The 23,368-nt window shown below is 37.6% G+C and overlaps 1 protein-coding gene across 1 annotated transcript in view; it reads right to left on the reverse strand.

The window, feature by feature from the left end:
• The window catches only part of SREK1IP1 (SREK1 interacting protein 1), a 374,836-nt gene that overhangs the window by 17,409 nt on the left and 334,059 nt on the right, over positions 1 to 23,368 (reverse strand). The window contains exons 12-13 of the mRNA XM_081518356.1: positions 20,947 to 21,104; positions 5,311 to 5,505 (exon numbers count right to left, since the gene is read on the reverse strand). The gene's annotated coding sequence lies outside the window, so the exon portion shown is untranslated. The remainder of the gene's footprint in view (positions 1 to 5,310; positions 5,506 to 20,946; positions 21,105 to 23,368) is intronic.

Consider the following 23,368-nt stretch of genomic DNA (forward strand, 5'->3'; position numbering starts at 1 on the left):
CACAGGAGAAGCTACACTGATGTTTTATTAAGTAATTAAGAGAAGGTGTAGACTAGCTCGTGCTTCCCTTCCCTCTTTCCAACTCTTATGAAACCATAACTCTTATGAAAGCATAACTCTTGTGAAAGCATAACTCTTATAGCCTACTTATCCATAAACATATTGCAAAGGAAATTCTAAGGACTGTAATTTAGCCTAGCCAAGTTGACATACCACAAAGCCATCACACATGTGATGTCCTTTCACTGGATTTCATCTCTGAGCTATATATACAAAGAGATTAATCTTAAAATCAGTATAAACCCAAATTAAAAGTTTATAGCATAACCTTTAATAATTCTTCTCTAATACTATAAAAGTTTTAAAATGTTCTACATAGGTGGTCTGGTTAGCTATTGCTGAATAACAAATTACCCTAAATTTAATGGTGTAAGGAAACAATTGTTTTATTATATCTCATATTTTTGTGGATCAGGGGCTCAGACAGCACTCAGCTGGATGATTCTGTGTTCCCCGTAGCATCAACAGAGGTCACTTGGTGATATTCAGCAGGCAGCAGACTGGTCTAGAGGGTTCAGGATGGCTCCACTCATATGACTGGTTCCCTGGGAGAAGTGACTTAAAATTTAGGCTCAGCTGAAATAATCAAATGGAGCACCTCCATGTGGTCTGACAAGGCAGTCTCACAGTGATCAGACCTCTTCCATGGTAGCTCAGGACTCCCATAGGGAATGTTCATGAAACCCAGGCAGGAAAAGCAGAGTTGCAGATCACCAGCCTCAGCAGTCCAGCTGCTTTCTATTGATCAAGAATGTCACTAAGACCAGTTCAGATTCAAGGAAAGGGGAATCTGATTCTAAGAGACCAATAATAATCTATCACTCTAGGAAATCTCTGTGGTGGTGGTTTAGTTCCTAAGTCACGTCTGACTGTTGCAAACCCATGGAGCCCACCAGGCTCCTCTGTCCATGGGGTTCTGCAGGCAAGAATACTGGAGTGAGTTGGCATTTCCTTCTCCAGGGGATCTTCCTGACCCAGCAATCAAATCTGGGTCTCCTGCATTGCAGGCAGATTCTTTACCAACTGAGCTATGAGGGAAGCCTAGGAAATCTTTGTAGGGGTTAATAAATCTAAAATTTTAACACTTGGTAAAAGGATTAAAAACTGAAAAATGTATCAACTATGTAGCCAATCTTGATTACCTCAGCCAGGAAAGTATCAAGGAGCTTAATACTTAATAAATAAATATTATTATCCTCAACATGCTACATATGTACCAACATATATGTATCAGTGCTTCTCACACTTTACTATCCATGTTAATTACCTAGTGAAAGTGAAAGTCACTCAGTCGTGTCCAACTATTTGCGATCCCATGGACTATACAGACCATGGAATTCTCTAGGCCAGAATACTGGAGTGGGTAGCCTTTCCCTTTTCCAGGGGATCTTCCTAGAGATCTTGTTAAAATGTGCATCTAGGATAGGGCCTGGAATTCTGCATTCTAACAAGTCCTCATGTCATACCAATGCTTCTAGTCAGATGAACAAAGTAATGGATTTCATGGGTCAAGAGACTTTCTACAAAGGGCTATATAGTAAATATTTTGTGGCCCTCAAAAAGTATTTGTCACATATTTTAAAAAATCTGACCACAGATACATGTCACTGGTATTCAAATTAGGCTGCACAATAGAATCATTTGGGCAATTCTTGAAAGTACTGAAGTCTAGGTCCTACCCCAAATACTCTAATTTAATTGGTATAGGAATAGGGATCCTTAAAATTTCTCTAGGTTAAATCTAGGGCTTCCCTGGTGGCTCAGTGGTAAAGAATCCACCTACCAATTAAGGAGACATGGTTCAATCCTTGAGAAGATCCCCTGGAGAAGCAAATGACAGAGCACTCCAGTATTTTTGCCTGGGAAATCCCATGGCCAGAGGAACCTGGTGAGTTACTATTCAGTTCAGTTCAGTTCAGTTGCTCAGTCGTGTCCGACTCTTTGTGACCCCATGAACTGAAGCACACCACGCCTCCCTGTCCCTCACCAACTCCCTGAGTCCACCCAAACCCATGTCCATCGAGTCGATGATGCCATCCAGCCATCTCATCCTCTGTTGTCCCCTTCTCCTCCTGCCCTCAATCTTTCCCAGCATCAGGGTCTTTTCCAATGAGTCAGATCTTCGCATCAGGTGGCCAAAGTATTGGAGTTTCAGCTTCAACATCAGTCCTTCCAATGAACACCCAGGACTGATCTCCTTTAGGATGGACTGGTTGGATCTCCTTGCAGTCCAAGGGACCCTCAAGAGTCTTCTCCAACACCACAGTTCAAAAGCATCAATTCTTCGGCGCTCAGCTTTCTTTATAGCCCAACTCTCACATTCATACATGACCACTGGAAAAACAATAGCCTTGACTAGATGGACCTTTGTTGGCAAAGTAATGTCTCTGCTTTTTAATATGCTATCTAGGTTGGTCATAACTTTCCTTCCAAGGAGTAAGCATTACTATTCATGGGGTAGCAAAAGAGTCGGACACAACTCAGCAACTAAACAACAGGTTAAATCTACTATGTGGTAAAGTTTGAAAACTATCTGTATCACTTTCTATTTCTACCTACTTGTATCTTTTGGGTCATTAAATCTTTTTTCAATACATCTGAATCAGTGAATTAATACAGATCTCCCTTCATTTGAACAGGAAACTGACAATCTAATTAAAAAATAACAACCCAAAATAGATGCTGTCATCAGCACACCCCTGCTCCCACTAGGAAGCCTATTCCCAATGGACTTCATGTTATTAATAGTAAAATAAAATGAAGTTGGATGCCAAATTTAGAAATGATAGAAAGTGATGAATAAGTAGGTTGCTGGGGGAAAAAAAAGTGAAACACAGAAAACTTCAAATAAGTAGAGTGGTAAATTGCAAGGCTATAAAAAGTAGAAATTACCATAAACCTCATCAGGATAATTAAGAAAAAACTATAAGAGGCTTCACCTAGACTAGCATTTTGATTAAAAACTAAAGAGTTATGAACATGTCAATCTATAAGTGGCATGAGAAGTTTCCTTAAAATGTTCTCTTAAATATTTTTAACTCTCATACTTTTATACTATGTATCTCTGCATTATACAGGGTTTCCAAAGAAACCTATGAATTCTTACTCAGTTCTGTCTGAATCAATATGCTTTTTAAAATGGCAGATACTTTTTAAAGCATTATACCTGCTACCTTTCTAAGCAAATAACTTTAACTGTGAAATCCCTATTTTAGTAATGCAACTTAGAAAATCACTTTACATTTGCCATCTTTCCTAAGTAAAATTTTGTCTATAATATTATAATGTATCTGTTCATAGTTAATGTCAATAAATTATTAAAGAAAATACTAAGTTATTCTGTACCCAAGTAATATTCCCCTTTTCACTACATACTATCTTTTCTCTTTATCCTTTCTGAAGTTTTTGTTTCAGCGCTTCCCTGTGAGTTAGCTCCCTTAGTTTTAACCTCCTGGACTACATTTCTCTCTGCTTCTAAATCTTCCATATAAAATAGTACATCTTCATACAGTAAAATGCAACTGTAAGACACAGTTAATAAGATATCCTCATTCATTCATGCATTCAACAAACAAAAATAGTACATGCTCAATAAATATTCACTTACTCTACTAATGATGCTCAATTCAAGTTCTGACCGTGATCTGAACTTCACTTAAATACTGATCACATATTCTAAGGATTTCAGAATACATTTCTAGTTACCTAGAGATCTATATTTGCTGTTTAGTCACTCAGTCATGTGTGACTCCTTGTGCCCCATGGGCTATAGCCCACCAGGCTTCTCTGTCCACAGAATTTTCCAGGCAAGAATACTGGAGTGGGTTGCCATTTCTTTCTCCAGGTGATCTTCCTGACCCAGGGATCAAACCCCCATCTCCTACATTGGCAGGTGGATTCTTTACCTCTGAGCCACCTCCTTTTAATTTAAAAAGAGTTCAGAAATCGATGTGGTATCTCACTGTTCAAATGAAAGTTACATCTGTTGCAAGCAAAATTTTCTACTCCCGTCTGCTTTTGTATGGACTCAGAGATAACCAGTATACATGTATATCGGTACGTCCACTTCTTCTTAAGACTAACAGCTAAAAGTAGAGGGGAAGGAAAATTACACCACCTCAGTTCTTCTTTCTTCCAGATGAACTTCCAGTTATATTAACTATGTTGTTGTACATGGGTGTCACTCAGTCGCGTCCGACTCTTTGCGACCCCATGGACTGTAGCCCGCCAGGCTCCTCTGTCCATGGAATTCTACAGGCAAGATTACTGGAGTGGATGACCATTTCCTTCTCCAGGGGATCTTCCCGACCCAGGGATTGAACACGGTTCTCCCGCACTGCAGGCAGACTCTTTACCCACTGAGCTACCAGGGAAGCCCACATAGTTCATGGTTACTGCTATTCACTGCTTCTAACCTAGATATTAATTGAGTTGGTTTTTCCTTCTACAACTTAGGGAAAGGCACACATGACCTCCCTTGGAAAAAATATCTCTTGACCTAGTTATGATTTGTACATCTTGTGGCTGAGAAAAGGCAAGAGGTGCATTTTATTTGCAAAAATTATAACCTTACAACTATCAAAGGTGGAGGTATGTTTAGGAAGATGATTGTTTTATCAGCTAATCAGTTATAAACCCACTATAAATTTGACTCAATCTGGTTTTAAATATTTCGGAATAAATTTTTATCACAGTTTACTGATCAATTCTGCAATATTCCATCTCATTTATTTCTAGAAAAGAAAAAACTTAATTAAAATTGTAACAGTTAAGCAAACCATACACAAAATCTACATGACCTATTTCATTAACATTAAAAATTCAGGACTTCTAAAAATAATATTTAATATTCCATTGCTATTCCTTACAACTTCATCATCAAATCTGCTGGAACAGTAAGCAGTAATGATTAATGTTGTATATATTTACTTTTTTATTCTGAATCAAATCAGAGAGTCTTAGCAGTAAAAATAAAGCAACAATGGTTTTAAAGCAACAATTAAAGGAAAGGGAAACTCTAGGTAATGTATACACTTAAATCACACATTCACAAACATATTTACCTTGTTCTCTGCATAACACCCCAGAGGGTCAAAAGGGCACATGCTTCACAAGAGTCAAATGAAAAGAACTCTTAGAGCAAATTCTAGGACAACACAAAACAATCCAAATTATTTCACTATGCTTAATAATGCTACAATTGTATGTTAACTTGTCAGATTTGCTTTGACTCTGAATAAAATATGTTACCTGTACATTGTTTCCATCAGAATCAAAATGTTCACATGCATTATCACTAACGGTGCGAAAAGCTCGTAAGCTTTGTTTTCTTGCAGTTCTAAGTTGGTGCAAAGGTTCTTTCATGTCTTGAAAAATATGGCAAATTTGTACTTCTAAGCCAGAAACTGCAGTGACTGCTGATGGTTTTATCTGATTCTTCAAAGACTACAAGAACAGAACGTCTGGTTAAAACATATGATAGCCCCAAATTTGGCCCAATCTTTGTTTGAATTATTAAGTGACTTTTTTAAACTGGTGAAACTGCTAAACCAAAATAAAATGAGCTCAATATGTCAAGGTACAATGATTATTAACTAGGAGAAGATAAGATGTTTTATAGGACACTTCCCTGGTGGCTCAGTGGGTAAAGAGTCTGACTGCAATGGGGGAGAACCGTGTTCAATCCCTGGGTCGGGAAGATCCCCTGGAGAAGGAAATGGTAACCCACTCCAGTATTCTTGCCTGGAGAATTCCATGGACAGAGGAGCCTGGCGGGCTACAGTCCATGGGGACACAAAGAGTTGGACGTGACTGAGTGACAAACACACGTGTACAATAACGTAGTTAATATAACTGGAAGTTCATCTGGTAGAAAGAACTGAGGTGGTGCTTTCCAACTTTGAATTTTTGCTTATGCCTTTCTTATAATTATTTGTATTTTCCTCAGGCCTAACCTTATGCCTTGGCAAATAAGAGCTCAGTCTTTATTATCTGCTCATCTTTTATTGTATTTCCCCAAGAATAAGAATTGTGTGTGTGTGTCCAACTCTTTGCAACCCTGTGGACTATAGCCTGCCAGGCTTCTCTGTCCATGGGATTCTCTAGCCGAGAATACTGGAGTGGGCAGCCAGTGCTGAGAAAGATTGAGGGCAGGAGGAGGAGTGGGCAACAGAAGATGAGATGGCTGGCTGGCATCACCGACACAATGGACATGAGTTTGAACAAACTCCGGGAGATAGTGAGAGACAGGGAAGCCTGGCGTGCTGCAGTCCATGGGGTCACAGAGTCAGATGTGACTTAGTGACTGAACAACAGTAAGAAATTTACCCGGTGTCAGAATTTATCAAAAAACTATGTAAAAACACAACTTCTAATAAAACAAAATTACTGTCACCTGTTGGTGATGGTGATTTAGTTATAGTAGTAATTAAACTCAAATGATGACCTGAAAGGCACTGTTTCTTTCTCTGCATAATTTTTATCAAAGTGATTCACAAACTACTGTAAAATATACTTGTACATTTTCTGTGTCAAACATTTGAGGACAATTTTTAAACATAATAAAACCACCCTTCCCCTGAAATATCAAAACATGTCAATTTTCTAATCCATAAAAATGAAAAAAATGAAAAATTTAGTTTATACAGGCACTGAAATTCAATTTCATGCAAAAAGACAAATATTTACATATGTGTACACTGATGGGCTTTAAATTTCTGTCCTACTCCTTGCATCTGTCCTTGACCCTGTTGTTCTTGATTCTGTTGCATGTTAGCTTTAGGAATGGGCTACCAGTAATCTTTAAATGTGGCTCTTCAGTAGAAGCACTGTTTAGAAAGGACATTACTGCATGTCATGTTAAACTACCAAATGACTGTCAACACTGGAATACCGGAATCTGTACTTTTAATAAGCTTCCTGCCACCACTCTGACACTGCTCTAGATGTACATATTCAAGAAACCACTGAACTGAATAGTCCTTGTAGATGGTGATCCAAATTTTAATCCAAATTTTACTGTACATACTAAATATGACATTACTTAGTCAGCAAAAACTGGGAGCTGACTATGGCTCAGATCATGAAGTCCTTATTACCAAATTCAGACTTAAATTGAAGAAAGTAGGGAAAACCACTAGATCATTCAGGTATGACCTAAATCAAATCCCTTACAGTGGAAGTGACAAACTGATTCAAGTGATAGCCTAGGTGAATGATGTCAGATCTGTGATCTCTGAAGAAGAGGATTTAGCTTCAGGATTAGGGGCCAGGCTTGATCACTCAGAGCTTTCGTGCAGAAGTTTTATTACAGTGAAAAAAGGACAGAGAAAGCCTCTGACACAAACCTCAGAAGGGGGACAGAGAGTGCCCCACTCTCTAGTCTTATCAAGGCCTTATATCCTTTTACCAGACCCACTCCACAACATACATCTTAAATTAACAAAATTAGAACTAACAATACAAAGTTCTTATCAGATCTACTTCCACAACAAAGTCTAAAGATAACAAGATTAGTCAGATGTTCTTGTTAAGAAGGAGAAACATGTCTTGGAGCAAGATACATTATTGTTATATAAGCATTAGTACAGAGCTTAAGGAAAAACATACCCTTGAGCAAGACAGGTGTTTTGTTATATAATCATTAGCTCTAGGCTTAAAGAAAGTTAGTCTTGTCATAACTCAAGAGTTTAAGAAAAAAGTGTCTTATGTGACTAAGACACAGCAGTATAGAAACAAAGGTTTGTCCATTTCTCCTCCTAGAGAGCCCAGAACCCCTTTCTCTTCCACAAGGACACTGAAGTCCTTATCAACCTACGTAAGAATTAACAAAGGATTAGATCTGATAGAGTGCCTGAAGAACTATGGACAGAGGTCCATAACATTGTACAGGAGGCAGTGATTAAAACCATCCACAAGAAAAAGAAATGCAAAAAGGCAAAATGGTTGTCTGAGGAGGACTTACAAATAGCTGAGAAAAGAAGAGAAGCCAAAAGCAAAGGAGAAAAGGAAAGATATATAGCAAGGAGAGATAAGAAAGCCTTCCTCAGTGATCAATGCAAAGAAATAGAGGAAAACAATACAATGGGAAAGACTAGAGATCTCTTCAAGAAAATTAGAAATACCAAGGGAACATTTCATGCAAAGATGGGCACAATAAAGGACAAAAAGTGGATGGACCTAAAAGAAGCAGAAGATATTAGGAAGAGGTGGCAAGAATTCACAGAAGAACTATGCAAAAATATCTTAATGATCCAAGTAACCACAATGGTGTGATCTCTCACGTAGAGCCAGACATCCTGGAGTGCAAAGTCAAATGGGCCTTAGGAAGCATCACTATGAACAACGCTAGTGTAGGTGATGAAATTCCAGCTGAGCTCTTTCAAATTCTAAAAGATGATGCTATAAAAGTGAGGCACTCAATATGGCAGCAAATTTGGAAAACTCAGCAGTGGCCACGGACGGGAAAAGGTCAGTTTTCATTTCAATCCCAAAGAAAGGCAGTGAGAAAGAATGTTCAAACTACTGCACAGTTGCACGCATCTCACATGCTAGCAGAGTAATGCTAAAAATTCTCTAAGCCAGGCTTCAACAGTACATGAACCAAGAACTTCCAGATGTTCAAGCTGGATTTTAAAAAGACAAAGGAACCAGAGCTCAAATTGCCAATACCCTTTGGATCATAGAGAAAGCAAGATAATTCCAGAAAAACATCTACTTCTGCTTCATTAACTACACTAGAGCCTTTGACTGTGTGGATCACAACAAACTGTGGAAAAATCTTAAAGAGATGGAATACCAGACTACCTTACCTGCCTTCTGAGAAATCTGTATGCAGGTCAATAAGCAACTGTTAGAACTGGACATGGTTCCAAATTGGAACCAAATTTGGAACCAATGGACTGGTTCCAAATTGGGAAAGGAGTGTGTCAAGGCTGTGTATTGTCACCCTGCTTATTTATCTTACATGCAGAGTACATCACGTGAAATGCCGGGCTGGATGAAGTGCAGGCTGGAATCAAGATTGCAGGGAGATATGCAGATGACACCACTCTTATGGCAGAAAAGTGAAGAGGATCTAAAGAGCCTCTTGACGAAAGCAAAAGAGCAGAGTGAAAAAGCTGGCTTAAAACTCAACATTCAAAAAACTAAGATCATGGCATCTGGTTCCATCACTTCATGGCAAATAGGTGGGGAAACAATGGAAAGACTAACAGTTTATTTTCTTGGGCTCCAAAATCACTGCAAAAAGTGACTGAAGCCATGAAATTAAAAGATGCTTGCTTCTTGGAAGAAAAGCTATGACAAACCTGGACAGCATATTAAAAAAGCAGAGACGTTACTTTGCCAACAAAGGTCCACCTAGTGAAAGCTATGTTTTTTCCAGTAGTTATGTATGGATGTAAGTGTTGGACCATAAAGAAGGCTGAGCGCTGAAGAATTAATGCTTTTGAACTGTGTGGTGTTGTAGAAGACTCTGGAGAGTCCCTCGGACAGCAAGGAGATCCAACAAGTCAATTCTAAAGGAAATCAATCCTGAATATTCATTGGTAGGCCTGATGCTGAAGCTGAAACTCCAATAATTTGGCCACCTGATGCAAAGATCTGACTCACTGGAAAACACCCTGATGCTGGGAAAGATTGAGGGCAAGAGCCGAAGGGGGCAACAGAGGAGGAGATGGTTGGATGGCATCACTGACTCAATGGACATGAGTCTGAGCAAGATCTAGGAGTTGGTGATGGACAGGCAAGCCTGGAGTGCTATAGTCCATGGAGGTGCAAAGAGTCAGACATGACTGAGCAACTGAACTGAACTGAAACAAGTTCAGATAGTAAGGAATTCACCTGCAATGCAAGGAAAGCAGGGTCTAAGAGAAGGCTGGAGGGTTCTGGGAGCCAAAGGTGTTCCTCATATCCTCTCCCCTCCAATCTTGTCCCCAGTTCAGTGTTCTTGCCTTTGGACTGTACATGTGAGGCTCACAGATTTCTTCAAAAGGCATACAAGCAATTTATCACCCATGAGGATAAAATCCATGCCATATAAACATACATACACATCTTTTATTAGGAATTTATAATTTGGCTTAACTTCCTGAAGAATACATTTAGTCCAAAATATTGAGTATATAATCTAGCTCTTTGTGACTGACATCACTAAGGTCCTCAAAAGTATTTACCAACTATACATTTACAAATGGCATTGAAAGTGAAAGTCATTCAGTCATATCTAATTCTTTGCAACCCCATGGACTATACAGTCAGTGGAATTCTCCAGGCCAAAATACTAGAGTGGGTAGCCTTTCCCCTTCTCCAGGGGATCTTCCCAACCCAGGGATCAAACCCCGGTCTCCCATGTTGCAGGCAGATTCTTTACCAATTGAGCCACAAGGGAAGTCCAAGAATACCAGAGTGGGCATCCTATCCCTTCTCCCGCAGTTCTTCCCAACTCAGTAATTGAACTGAGGTCTCCTGCATTTCAGGTGGATTCTTTACCAACTGAGCTATCAAGGAAACCCACAAATGACATTATGAAAGCACTAAGAATATTGTACTACTGCTACTGCTACTGCTAAGTCGCTTCAGTCGTGTCCGACTCTGTGCGACCCCATAGACGGCAGCCCACCAGGCTCCGCTGTCCCTGGGATTCTCCAGGCAAGAACACTGGAGTGGGTTGCCATTTCCTTCTCCAGTGCACGAAAGGTGAAAGTGAAGTGAAGTCGCTCAGTCGTGTCCGACTCTTAGCGACCCCATGAGCCTACCAGGCTCCTCCGTCCATGGGATTTTCCAGGCAAGAGTACTGGAGTGGGGTGCCATTGCCTTCTCCAAAGAATATTGTAAGAGCCCTGAAATTCTGCTTTCTCTCCTTTACAAATGATGAAAGATGGGGAAAAGTATAAACATTGAAAAAATATAAAAATTAAATCATTTGCATCTTCACAAAAGTTAACAAAATATCATTACAAAAACAGGTGCAAACTGTATATTTTGAATATTTTGAGACAGGGACATTACTTCTTTTTTCCAGAAAAGGAAATTTTTAAGTAAGAAACTGGATTTTTAAAATTGAGAAAGCAAAGACCTCACCATAAAAAGGTTGTAGGCATGGAAAATATCGTAAGAAAGGTAGGAATGACAAGAGTATGTGAAAAAAAGATGCTGAAAATGAGAGTGAGAGTATAGATCACGGTGTTTAAGGAAATGAGCATTTGGGGTTGGAAATAATTCAGAGATCAACAATTCGTATTGCAACAAATCTTTAACATTTAAAGGCAGATCCTGAATTCTTATGAACACCTAAATTAATAAATGTGAAAATGGTTGCACAGGTTCCTACTTTTTCATGTTGAGCAGTGCAGAACAATGGTTAAGTACACTAGTTTGGAAGACAGGCTTGAGTAGAAACCCCCACTGCTACTTACTAACGGTGTGGTCTTAGACAAGTTTCCCAACTTTCAGTTTTCTCATCTGTCAAACAAAGATAATGTCACCTACCTTATATGATTATTAGAAGGAGAAACTGAAAGAATGTATGTAATTATGCAAAAACACTTTGTACAATCTTGGCATAAAACTCAATGAACTGTACCTATTATTATTAGTTACTAGTATTTTTAAAAAGCAGATTAGTACAATGAGAGATTGAGCAGTTTGGTCAATATCAGTAAAGATCCCAAACCCAGAGAATACCAGCTCCCCCCTCACTCAGTTGAGAGCCACAAACAGGTATCTGGTCACCCCACAGCAGCAAAGATACAAAGAAAGTCCCGCTTAGGCCAGCTGGAAAACTCACTGCTTCTAGTTCCACATTTCTAAAAGGAATTAGGAAGAATAAGGAAAACAGGTGATGAAGAGAAGACAATGAGTATATTCCATTTTCTTCACCAACTCAGGCAATGCCTGACATTAAAGTCTGCTTCGGATTCTCATCTTTTCCTTTCTGACCTATCTCCAGCAACACTATAACCCCAGTGCTAGAATGGCACCTCCTTTACATAAGCTATACTAGATTCTCTTGTATTTTCAACAGGAACCCAAAGTTCCCAAAGTCCTTGGTTCATACCTATCTGTTTCAAAGAACATTTCAGGTTTTTGTTCTTCCAAACTCCCAAGGCCTGAATTTTGAATAGGTGATTTATACTGAATTCAATTATATTTAGTCATAGAAACTGGAAAATGTGCTCTCACACTCTGTTGTCACCAGTATACAATAGCTCTGGTACAAATACATCTCACACTGGCATGGGGGAGGAGAACAAAAGGAAAAATAAATCCCACCCTCTTCCTCTTCACTTTTCTGACCTCCTTGTTTTTATTTTCACTATTATACCTACTTTCAAAAATCTAAATTTTTCTTGGTTACTGTCTGAAGTAATGTCCCTGATGTACAACTCACCATTAAACATTCCATATATTGTTGCGTATCTACTTAGAGAGATTTCATTCCTTATCTTTTGTTTCTTTCCCATCTAGACCCTGCCTTTGTAGATAGACTACAGAAATAGACTAGATAGATAGACCACATAGACAGACAATAGATAAATTATTCTGGCTTCCTTTTTTCAGAAGACAAGACAAAGCTCTTTGTGGTGAGAACAATGTAAGAAATAAATAAATCACTCTTTACTTTCTTGATGTGGTGTTTCTATCTTCTTCCATCACATTAAAATATAATAACTATAGTATCTTTTAAAAAATGAGCCATGCTATCAAAAATCTTTTCACTATCTCTTAGTTGACTGCTCTGACTGCCTTAGCTGCCACTCATTCCCCAATAATTAGACAATGATCACTTGGTGTTTAGTTAATTTAAAAACTTCTGAAACTATTGATGGTCAAGGGAATTTAAAATATAGCAAAACTTAGTCATGACTTTTTCCAAGCCAGTTTTGTATAGACACTGAGGGCTTTCCACAGGTGAGAACTTGCCAGATGACCTTTGTTTTCAAGAAATTTTTTAAAAAATTATTCTTATTTGCCTCTACCCAAAGAGAACTTTAAGAACTTCTGTTTCTCCTACTGCTGAGACTTCTATTATCTCGGTTTCCATTTTCAGTTTCTAAAGGAATACAGTAGTAGTCCTGACTACTTTACACATGTGTGTTTAGGGATGTATGTGTACGTGTGTGTGTGTGTGTATATATATATATTTTGTTTTTTTCTGTTAAAAATTTTAGTTATCTATGTAGTGAAAGAGTTAGTCACTCAATAGTGTCCAACTCTTTGTGACCCCATGGACTGCAGCCCACCAGGCTCCTCTCTCCATGGAATTCTCCAGGCAAGAATACTGGAGTGGGTAGCCATTCCCTCCTCCAGGGGACAGTCCCAACCCAGGGATCAAATCTGGGTCTCCTGCATAGCAGGCAGATTCTTTACCGTCTGAGCCACCAGGGAAGCCCAGTTACCTATGTAATACCTATGAAAAGTAAATAATATATAGCTTCTGTTAGTTATTATATTAACATGAACAAATGACTAGAAATATTTTTACCAAATACATAGACTGCTAGTTGGGATGATATGACTTAAAATAATGCTATTATAGCAAGTGCAAATTTCATTTGAGCGGTTTCCAGGGGAGAACTGTAAAAGAGACAGGCAAGAATTCTCCAGAGTACTGAAACCAAGGTATAAGAAACTCGAATTGTAAAATATATCATACATATGAAGACACTTGGGCAGAGAAAGAACTGGTTGCATGCAAGACTGCTAAACTGAATGTCAAACAAAACTAAATTTCAAAGTATATTAAATACAGGCAAGATAGAACTTTCAACTTTATTTTTAGCATGCATTTTCTGTCTTATTCAATATCTCACAATTAGAATATATAAACCTTCTCTCATGAGTTTTTCTTTGTTTACGATGAATTTATTGTTATTGGTTACTGTTTTTTCAATATCCCTCTAACACATGCATGATTAATAAGGCAATCACTGAGTACCTTCCATGTCAGGAACTCTGTTTATTCTAGAAATATCTAGTGAAAAAATTAAAATACTGCCATCAAAAATATTATCATCTAGTATGGGACACATGAAGTAAGGAGGAAGTGATCACACAGAGTAATCAAAATTATGACAACTGTGAGCCCATGGAGTTTACAAGAGCACAGAAGAACAGTACCAAATCCAGGCCCGGAGGAAACAAAGTTAAACCCAATCCCTCATTTTTCTCCAATAATCACTTCCGATTATAGATATTTCCTGTATTGCCTTAAACCTTTTGGTAATTTTAAGGTAAAACTGGAGATGGGGAAAGAAAGAAAAAGAGATTTATTCTCTTGCAGAGTCCACCTTCTGAATTCCTAACCTCAGTCTTGCACAACCTTCTTGGTGGGTTCTAAATTTGGTTCCACTGCTTGATCTCTAATTTCCTCCCCTATTGCACCTTCCCTTCCCATTGTATTTTCAGAGTAAAAGGAACCTGCCTATTTTGTACCCAGATTTTCAGCTGGTACTAGTCAATCATAATTCATTCATTCATAAATGTAATATAAAGAATAAAGAGTAAAAATAATACTCAATTTTATCTTGCTAGAAGGTGAAAGAGGAGAGTGAAAAACCTGGCTTGAATCTCAACATTAAAAAAACTGAGATCAAGGCATTGAGTCCCATCACTTTAGAGCAAATAGAAAGGGGAAAAGTGGAAACAGTGACAGATTTTATTATCTGGGCTCCAAAATCAAGGTGGACAGTGACTACAGCCATGAAATTAAAAGATGCTTACTCCTTGGAAGGAAAGCTATGACAAGCCTAGACAGTATATTAAGAAGCAAAACATCACTTTGCTGACAAAGGTCCATCTAGTCAAAGCTATGGTTTTTCCAGTAGTCATGTATGAATGTGAGAGTTGGACTATAAAGAAGGCTGTGCGCCAAAGAACTGATGCTTTCAAATTGTGGTGCTAGAGAAGACTCTTGAGAATCCTGAAGCTCCAGTACTTAAGCCACCTGATGAGAAGGGCTGACTCACTGGAAAAGACCCTTATGTGAGGAAAGACTGAAAGTAAAAGGACAAAGAGGTGGCAGAGTATAAGATGGTTAGATAGCATCACCAACTCAACGGACATGAATTTGAGCAAACTCCAAGAGAGAGTGAAGGACAGGGGAGCCTGGCATGCTGCAGTCCTTGGAGTCACAAAGAGTCAGACACAGTTTAGCAACTGAACAACAACAAGAACTAGATCCATGATGAGATCCAGGCCTTCTAACTAACAAAATTCTCCTTGTAAGTTTTGATGCAGTGAAAAGTCCTAAATCCAGCATCAAGATTAAGCTGTTAGCTAACATAAGGGAGATAAAATAGCACTGATTATTTTAATCTTAGAAACAACAAAAATAAATTTATACAAATAGATAGATATATGTGTAGATATACAAATAGATATTTATACAAATAGATAGATTAGGCTTCTAATCTATCTCCAGATCACTAATACAGGACTCACTTCCTGCCACACCACACACACACGTACACAAACGGGTCTGATCAAAGAGAACCGAATCAACACAGACAATGAGAAAAATATTTCACTTGATATTCTCTGTAATTAGTATATTAATAGAAAGTAAAAACTGGCAGACATGTAATAATTTACACAAAAGCAGATAAGTGTTGGAAAAATAGTTTTAGAATATACAAAGAAGAGGAAAAATTAAATGAGAAGCAAATAGGATTGACCATGAGCAAATCTACTGGCAGTGATAACACAGCCATCAGCAATGGTGACAGAGATGCAAGGAGCAGGCTCAGCCAATGGGAAGATGCCAGCAATAAAAAGAAAACAGGAGTTGTGCAATAGGACAGAAGAAACAAAGCCATGCAAAATTTTCTATTTTCCCTCCACCAACTTATGTAATGAGACACCAAAAGCAACCAGTAACTCAAGAAAGAAAGGGAGGAAGTGAAAGAAGAAGAAATAAGGGAAAGAAAGGAATCGAGAAAAGGAAAAACAGACCATAATTGCATAAAATAATTTAGGTTGATCAAGGATGGTCACACAATCATTATCCTCAAAGTACCAATGGCATACAAACCAGTACTTTTTTGCAATGTAAGGAAGATTAAATGAAAGAACACTCTACTAAATATAAGTGCACTTCAGTTTCCCTGGCTTCCCTGGTGGCTCAGACAGTAAAGAATCCACTTCCAATGCAAGAGACCTGGGTTCAATCCCTGGGTCAGGAAGATCTCCCAGAGAAGGGAATGACTATCCACTCTAGCACTCTTGCCTGAATAATTCCCCGGACAGGGGAGCCTTGAGGGCTATAGTCCATAGGGTCCCAAAGAGTCGGACATGACTAAGGGTCTAAGCATTCATGCTACACTTCAGTTTATCCCACTAAATGCAATGAAAAAGCAATAAAATCCAGACAGATTAGATAGAATATATATTTGAAAACTCTGAAGGATAATTATTCCAGATAGATTCTGGGAAAAGAATAGTATTTAAAATACTGACACACTTGTTTACAATTTTTTTCTTCACCTAACTATCACCTAAACTCAATATGTTTAAAGTAGACACTGGGATGCAGACAGAGAGAGCTCCAGGAGAAGCACTCTTAAGTTTTTCTTGAAGAATAGAAAGGGAGATACTAATGCTCAGAAAGAGTGCTTTGTTCCCTCACACCTGGCCCCCAATTAATCCTGTGGTTGTGTCAACAGGCAGAGGCAACGGGAGCGTGCAAAAGCCAAACTAGAGAGCAGAGGTTTCTCTGTTTAGAGGACCTGTGTTTAAAATAGTATGAGGCAAACAGCCATTGTTTTTTTCCTCCCTCAGTCCCCCTACCAACTGCCTCTTGGCCCTAGATGCAAAGGTACTTACAGAAGTACACAGCAGTGTATGGCAACTAAAGTCCTAGTTTTCCGGGTAGACAATTTTTAAAAGAGGAACACAAAGACACTGGAAAGTTTGAGGGTGATCTGGGGCTGTGAAAGCTCAGGAAAGGAAACCCATGAAGTCATTTATGAACTCCTAAGCTCACCTCTGACCTGCTTCCAAATTCATTCTACAAGGCCAGCATCACTCCAATAACAAAACAAAAGATAATACAAACACAAAAAAATTACAGGCCAATATCACTGATATACAGGTGCAAAAATCCTCAACAAAATATTAGCAAACTGAATCTAACAATTCACTGAAAGAATCATACAAAATGATCAAGTGGAATTTTTCCAGGGATACAAGAATTTTTCAAATCGGCAAATCAATATGATACATTACATTAACAAATTTAAGAATAAAAATGATTATCTCAGTAGATTTAGAAAGAGTTTTTGAAAAATTTCAACACCAATCTATGATTTAAAAAAAAAAAACTGCCCAGAAAGTGGGCATAGAGGGAACCTACCTCAACATAATAAAGGCCATATATGACAAACCCACAGTTAATGTTCATATTCAACAGTCAAAAGCTGAAATTATTTCTCTAAGATCAGGAACAAGACAAGGATGCCCATTCTCACCACTTTTATTCAACATAGTATTGGAGATCCTAGCAACAACAATCAGACGAGAGAAAGAAATAAAAGGAGTCCAAATTAGATCCAAATTAAAATACGTAAAACTGTCACTGCATTGACATGATACTACTCATAGAGAATCTCAAAGATGTCATCAGAAAACTACTAGAGCTCATCAGCAGATTCAGTAAAGTTTCAGATACAAGAAATATGTTTCATTTCTATACACTAACAACCATCAGAAACAAAAATTAAGGCAACAATTGCATTTACTCTAACATCACAAAGAATAAATATCTAAGAATAAATCAACTTAAGTAGGTAAAAAAACCTGTACTCTGAAAATTATGAGATGCTGATAAAAGAAATTGAAGGATGACACAAACAGATGGAAATATATACTGTGTTTTTGCACTGGAAGAACAAAGATTGTTAAAATGACCATACTACTCTAGGCAATATACAGATTCAATGCAATATCTATCAAAATACCAATGGAATTTTTCACAAAACTGGAACAAAATTTGTTTTATAATTTGTGTGGAAGCACAAAAGATCCCAAGTAGCCCATACAATTTTGAGAAAGAACAGAGCTGAAGGAATCAGGCTTCTTGACTTCAGACTATGTTACAAAATTAGAGTAATCAAAACAGTACATCACTGGCACAAAAATTAACTCATAGATCAACGGAACAGAATAGAAAGCCCAGAAATAAACCCACACATGTACAGTCAATTAATCTATAATAAAAAAGGCAAGAATATACAATGTGGAAAAGACAGTCTATTTTATAAGTATAAAATACAAATACTTGATATTTTATAAGTGGTGCTTGGAAAACTAGACAGCTACATATAATAGAATGAAATGGAAACATTCCCTAGTACCATATACAAACATAAACTAAAAATGGATTGAAAAGCTAAATACCAGAAACCATAAAACTCCTAGAGGAAAAGATAGGCAGAACACTCTTTAATGTAAATCATAGCAATCCTTTATCAGATGTGTCACCTAAAGCAAAGGAATTAAAAACAAAAATAAACAAATTGGACCTAATCAAACTTATAAGTTTTTGCACAGCAAAGCAAACCACTGATAAAATGAAAAGAAATTCTACTGAATGGGAAAATATTTGCAAATGATATGACCAATAAGAGGCTAATATTAAAGTATATATAAATAGCTCACACAACTCAACATCAAAAAAATAAATCAGTAAACAATCTGATTAAAAAACAAGCAGAACACTTGAACAGACATTTTTCAAAAGAGAGCATGCAGGTGGACACTAGGGTACATGAAAAGATGCTCAGCACTGCTAATCATCAGGGAAATACAAATCAAATCCAAAATGAGATATCACCACACACCTTTCAGAATGGCTATCATCCAAAAGAACACAAATAAATATTGCTGAAGATGTGAAGAAAACTCTTGTATACTCCTAGGAGTATGAGACTGTACATTTTTCACAGTGGTGTAGCCACTGTGGAAAACAGTATGAAGTTTTCTCAAAAAACTAAAAATAGAACAGCCATATTACCCAGCAGTTCCACTCTTGGGTATATATCTAAAAAAAACCACTAATTTGAAATGAACATATATAATATTGCACCTCAATGTTCATAACAACATTAATTACAACTGCCAAGATGTGGGAGCAATCTAACTGTCCAATAATAGATGAGTTGATAAAAAATGATATAGATATACACAATGGAATAAGCCATTCTAAGCCATAAAAAGAATTAATTTTTATTTAATTTTTTAAAAAAGAAAGAATTTTACCATTTGCAACAATATGGATGGACTTGGAGGATATTATGCTAAGTGAAATAAGCCAGATAGAGAAAAACAAATACTGTATGATTTCACTTATATGGAATCTGAAAATACAACAAACTAGTGAACAATAAAGAAATAAACAAATAAGCAGAGTCACAGAGAACAAACTAGTGGTTACCAGTGGAGAAAATGAATGAGGGGGCAGTTTAGGGGTAGATGATTAAGATATAAAAACTATTATGTAGAAAATAAGCTCTAAGAATATGTTGTACAACACAGGGAACATAGCCAACATTCTATAGTAACTATAAATGAAGTATAACCTGCAAAAAATGTGAATCATGGACTACCCTGGTGGCTCAGTGGTAAAGAATCCTCCTGTCAACACAGGACACATGGGTTCAATCCCTGATCTGGGAAGATCCCACATGATGCAGAGCAACTAAGCCCATGCACCACAACTGTTGAGCCTGTGCTCTAGAGACAGGGAACCACAACTACAGAGCCCACACACCCTAGAGCCCACGCTCCACAACAAGAGAAGCCACGGCAATGAGAAGCCTGCCCACCACAACTAGAGAGGAGCCCTTACTCTCCGTAACTAGAAAAAAGCATGCACAGCAACAAAGACCCACAACAGCCAAAAATAAATACATAAAAAGAAAGTAAAATCACTGTGTGTTTTTAAAAAAATTGTGAATCACTATAATGTATACTTGTATATAATATTATGCATCAACTATACTTCAATTAAAAATTAAAAAACTGAACTTCTAACCACAGCTCAGGTCAACATTGATCACTAGATGGCACACACATGCAAAAGCAACATATGCTACAAAGATTATGAAAAATGCAACTGACATTGGAACATACTCTATATGTGAGTGGGAAGCAGTTCCCTGAACATAACCAGATTGACTGCCTGTTGAAACAAAACTATTAACATTATCCATAGAAATGAAATTATATCATAGTCTTATAATAATTAAAATGTCCAGAATATAATCCAAAATTACTCATCATTAAAATAATCAGCAAAATCTCAAAGTGACTCGGAAAAGATAAAGGATGCCAATGCTGAGATGACAAAGATGTTGGAATTATCAAAGATTCTAAAGTAGTTGCTATAAAAATACTCCATGAAACAATCAAAAACACTCTTGAAACCAACGGAAAAATAGAAAATCTCATCACTTAAACAGATAATATAAAAAAGAAACAGAAGAAATATTTTGAACTGAAAACAAACAAACAAAAATTTAATTAACTGGATAACCTCAACAGCAGAACAAAGATAACAACAACAACAAAAAGGAATCAGTAAACTAGAAAATATACTGTTAGGTAGTTAGAATAGGAAAAAGGAGTCCAGAATGGCAGTGGCTAAAAGACAAGAAAGGGAAAAGCCTGCGAAAATAGAACAAAGGAAGGTCCAAGGACCAGAGTGAGGACCTCAGGTAGAACAAACAGCACTCCTGGATAGCCCAATTTACATAGAGCAGGCCTGGGGGAGGAGAAAAAAACATATAAAAAGAGGAGCCAAAGGGAGTCTCTCTCTCTTCTCTTTTGGGTCAGCATGCCCTCACGCCTTGAGTATGTATTTTCCTTTATTTTCTAAATAACACTGACCTGTAATACGGAACTGTAACACTGATCTGTCCAAGAGCTGTGACATGGTCTGTCCAAGGGCTGTGATGCTGGTCCGTCGCTTCAAATTTTTGTTGTGACGAGACAGAACCGAGGAAATTACACACTCTTCTGACATATACCAATAGAAATTATTCAGTCTGAAAAACAAAGAGGAAAAAAAAGTGTTTGTTTTTTAATGAACGAAACCCTCAGGGACTTAAGCAACTTTAACAAATGAGCTACCATTTGTGTCATCTGTATCCAAGAAAGAAAGGATAAAGTGTGGTGCTGAAAAAAACAAAAGGCACTTAGAGAAATAATGAGTGAAAACTCCACAAATTTCAAGAAATAAATTAATAGAGTCAAAAAGCTCAGAAAAGCCCAAACAAGAAAAATCCAAAGAAATTATCCCCAGGCATATCATAACTAAACTGCTAAAAATAAAATACAAAGGAAAGCAACTAGATATATTAACAACACTTTACATTCAAAGGAAAAATAATTTGAAAGACTTAAATTTTTCATCAGAAACACTGGACTCCAAGAGAGTGGAACACCATATTTAAGGAAGTGAAAGAAAAGAACTGTCAACTTAGAATTCTGCATCTATCAAAACTTTCAGGAATGAAGAATAATAAAAGCCTTCTCAGATAAATAAAAATTAAGAGAATTCATTGTCAGAAGATATGCTTTCAAAGAAATGTTGAAAGAACTCCTTCATACAAAAGGAAATAAATTTACCAGAAAATGAATTTGAAATACCAAAAATTAAGAAAAAGCAGTAAAAATGAAAAAAATCTGGGTAAATTGGGAGACTAGTCTTTTCTTCTTATTTCTTTAAAATATGTTTACCAGTTGAAAGCAAAATATAACAATGTGTGATGGGATTTACAATTTAACTAGATATAATGTATAAGCCAAAGAATGCTCAAACTACCGCACAATTGCACTCATCTCACATGCTAGTAAAGTAATGCTCAAAATTCTCCAAGCCAGGCTTCAGCAATACGTGAACCGTGAACTTCCAGATGTTCAAACTGGTTTTAGAAAAGGCAGAGGAACCAGAGATCAAATTGCCAACATCCGCTGGATCATCAAAAAAGCAAGAGAGTTCCAGAAAAACATCTATTTCTGCTTTATTGACTATGCCAAAGCCTTTGACTGTGTGGATCACAATAAACTGGAAAATTCTGAAAGAGATGGGAATACCAGACCATCTGACCTGTCTCTTGAGAAATCTGTATGCAGGTCAGGAAGCAACAGTCAGAACTGGACATGGAACAACAGACTGGTTCCAAATAGGAAAAGGAGTACGTCAAGGCTGTATATTGTCACTGTGCTGATTTAACTTATATGCAGAGTACATCATGAGAAATGCTGGGCTGGAAGAAACACAAGCTGGAATCAGGATTGCTGGGAGAAATATCAATAACCTCAGATATGCAGATGACACCACCCTTATGGCAGAAAATGAAGAAGAACTAAAGAGCCTCTTGATGAAAGTGAAAGAGGAGAGTGAAAAAGTTGGCTTAAAGCTCAACGTTCAGAAAACTAAGATCATGGCATCTGGTCCCATCACTTCATGGGAAATAGATGGGGAAACAGTGGAAACAGTGTCAGACTTTATTTTTTGGGGCTCCAAAATCACTGCTGATCGTGACTGCAGCAATGAAATTAAAAGATGCTTACTCCTTGGAAGGAAGGTTATGGCCAACCTTGATAGCATATTAAAAAGCAGAGACATTACTTTGCCAACAAAGTTCTGTCTAGTCAAGGCTATGGTTTTTCCTGTGGTTACGTATGGATGTGAGAGTTGGACAATGAAGAAAGCTGAGCGCCGCAGAATTGATGCTTTTGAACTGTCGTATTGGAGAAGGCTCTTCAGAGTCCCTTGGACTGCAAGGAGATCCAATCAATCCATCCTAAAGGAGATCAGTCCTGAGTGTTCATTGGAAGGACTGATGTTGAAGCTGAAACTTCAATACTTTGGCCACCTCATGCGAAGAGTTGACTCATTGGAAAAGACCCTAATGCTGGGAAGGATTGGGGGCAGGAGGAGAAGGGGATGACAGAGGATGAGATGGTTGGATGGCATCACTGACTCAATGGACATGGGTTTGGGTAAGCTCTGGGGGTTGGTGATGGACAGAGAGGCCTGGCGTGCTGCGATTCATGCGGTCGCAAAGAGTCAGACACAACTGAGCGACTGAACTGAACTGAACTGAACTGAATGTAGAAGGCAATGACATGAAGAGAAAGTACATAGTATTACATGACTGTAAGGTCTTTAGTTTTCTCATTAAGTGCAAAATACTGATTCTAAAAAGGTAGTGAAAAGTTACATATGCATATTGCAAGCCCCAAAACAACTACTAAGAATATAAAGAGATACAATAAAAACACAATACATTAAAATTGAACA

Source organism: Giraffa tippelskirchi, chromosome 8 (assembly GCF_054371585.1).
Source record: "Giraffa tippelskirchi isolate mGirTip1 chromosome 8, T2T-mGirTip1v1.2.pri, whole genome shotgun sequence".
In the NCBI taxonomy this organism is placed as follows: Eukaryota; Metazoa; Chordata; class Mammalia; order Artiodactyla; family Giraffidae; genus Giraffa; species Giraffa tippelskirchi.